Below are 2,781 nucleotides of genomic sequence, written 5' to 3' on the forward strand. Positions count from 1 at the left end.
GTGGTGTACAAGATATCATGTGATTGCTTACAAGCGAAATCATATGTTGGAGAAACAGGACGGAAACTCGAGATACGCCTAAAAGAACATGAGGCGGCGATTCGTTTAAAAAGACAAGAGTCACCATGGTATCAACATTGTGTTACTTATAACTGTAAAATTAATAGAAGTTCGATAAAAATATTGTATAAAATGGAAAATTTGTTTAAAAGACGCGTGGTAGAACATTTATGTATAATAGAATATGCAAATTTACTAAATCAGAATGTCGGTCTAAACGTTGATGCATGCTGGGAAAAGTTCCTTTGTATAAAAGGGAACAGGTGTCTAGTTGTTTGATTATCCACTGATGAGGCTGTAACGGCGAAATGCATTTGGAAAACAATTTGAAATTTACGAAAATAAAAGAATTAACCCTGGTTAAAGTAATGTATCTTTGTTGATTTACTGTTTGTCTGCTAATGCAAATTGCTCGAAGTCGGTTTTTGAAAGAGTGTCTTAATTTACTCGTCTTTTATTTTTAAAAATTATATTTTTAAAGTGGTCTTTGTTTAAGCCTCTTTAATTACAGTGTGTTTTGGTTTACCGAATAATATTGAATACGGCCCGTGTTTGATATACATCTATTTGACTGGCCCTTTGCTGTGTTTGAGTTTGAGACCCGTTCTAGAATGTTCCCGATACATCTAGAAGAAAACTTCAAGAACAGATTCGATATTTTTCGTCTAGAACAATCCATTCACTTAGTATAAGTAAGCGATTGATAACCGATCATTTCTTATAATAATAAATGAAATAATTGGTTGATATCCAATTATTCTTAATAAAATGTCATTTTAGATTTATTGTTTAAGACATTTTTTTACTTTAAATTTTATTCCTAAAGCCTTTAGGATTCAACATCCACATCACCCTCCATAAGTATGTTACAGTGTATATTTCAATAAATCGGCAAGTAGATTACCGTAGTGTAGAGATCCCTGAGTGGTGATGTACCGCAAAATTATAAGTAGAACTATAAATCTTCGTTAGAACAATGCTCCTTTATGCAGACTGCTGTTTAAAAAAAGCCATCAACACTACTACACTCATTTAAACGATAATTCATGCTGGTTTAAACATTGCCAATTGGTTGTCTATTGTTAGTTTAAACTGTTCTGTTGGAACAAAGTCCATTTCTGAACATCATCTGAAATGTTTTTGATGAAAGTCATGGGTTGAAACCTGCCACAAGCGCAACGATTTCAAGGCATTCGTACTGAATGTTTAGAAAGTTTAAGTCTTAATGATCACTAATTACGAACCTTAGATAGAAAAATTAGCATCAAATAAACAAGAGGGTGTTAAATGTCATAAAATCATATACTGATCATGTTATTAAGGAGAAATTCCTGATCCAAAACAGCACAAAATTTAGATTGATTTATTTAGCTTCATAATTTAATAAATTTAATTGTATAACACCAATTCTGATTCTCACAATTTTTATTTAATATATTTAGAGTATGGACTGCCCATAAATTACGTAACACACATATGAGTTAGTGGATTCATTATGTGGGTAATCGTCACGATATGTTGCAAGTGGGCGGGGTGTTTACGTTACGTAATGCTAGGTTCTTATCGCTTGTGTAACAGTGATTCGATTGTTTCTGAAGCGTTACGTAGCAGATGCCACTGTTTTGTATGTTATACACATAATTAATACCTTAGTGTAACTAAGAAACAATTAAGAGGTTTCTCAAGGATATGCGCTACGTTATCTTGGGGTAGATATGTGCGATGGTATACGGAGTGTTACAGTGGGATGAGTTAATAGTCGAAAAGTTTAAAACTAACGTTACATAATTTATAAACTATCCCTAGGAATTTAATGGTAAAAAATTTGTCCTAAAGAAAAATTAAATAGATGACTGATATGACTTTATTGTTAACAGGAAAAGTATGATGTACAGGGGCAAGACACTACTATAATTGAAGACAATGTGACGAAACATTGCAGCCCGGCATTATGACCATGTCATAATAAATAATAGCTTATTAAGACTATATTTTATAAAGAGGATATCATTTTACTTCGCGCTTATTCGAAATATTATTTTTACACGAGAAAGAAAAATACTATTTACTTCATCAAGGTAAGTTCATTATAAAAATGTTCATAAATTTATCATATAAAATAATCTTAAAAAAATATACAAATAAAAGACAAATATTGAACAAATGTTAAGACATTGGAGAATGATCGAAAGTTACAATAAAAGGAAGAGAAATATTGAATACAATCGTACCCAGCAAAAATAAACAAATAACGTAACCAACACCTTATTGCTTGCTGAGGGAGTTTTATTAAAAACGAACGTTTTCGATCCACTTAACGGATCATCATCAGGTTCGAATATATGAAAATGGAATACATCATAAATGGAACAATAAGTTCAAAAATTCAAAAATATCAATAAACTGATAACATATTAATTAATATGAATAAAAATAAATTGTAAACGATACCAAATAATAAATAATATACTACAACGACTAAACATTAATACTAAGTTTCCTTTAAATCAATTAAATATCATATTTCAGATGATGCGCTACTTGTAAGCTTTTTAACGGCAAATTTCCAAGCCGAGGGAAGACCTTCCGCATCCCTAGCATTAATGCATCCGTCTTTAAGTTTGCTCCTGTATATCTCCATTTTTTCGGCCGTCCTCGCCAAAGTTGGTGAGTGTACTTGCCTCACGACTTCCGCTTCCTCCCATCCAACCAGGGATCCTT

The 2,781-nt window shown here is 31.9% G+C and overlaps 1 protein-coding gene across 1 annotated transcript in view; it reads left to right on the top strand.

Moving 5' to 3' along the window:
• Nucleotides 1–1,527: 1,527 nt before the first annotated feature.
• Nucleotides 1,528–2,781, top strand: part of LOC111636719 — a 69,247-nt gene continuing 67,993 nt past the window's right edge. The window contains exon 1 of the mRNA XM_023382022.1: nucleotides 1,528–2,138. The gene's annotated coding sequence lies outside the window, so the exon portion shown is untranslated. The remainder of the gene's footprint in view (nucleotides 2,139–2,781) is intronic.

This window comes from Centruroides sculpturatus, unplaced genomic scaffold, assembly GCF_000671375.1.
Source record: "Centruroides sculpturatus isolate CEXI.00-Female unplaced genomic scaffold, Cexi_2.0 scaffold866, whole genome shotgun sequence".
In the NCBI taxonomy this organism is placed as follows: domain Eukaryota; kingdom Metazoa; phylum Arthropoda; class Arachnida; order Scorpiones; family Buthidae; genus Centruroides; species Centruroides sculpturatus.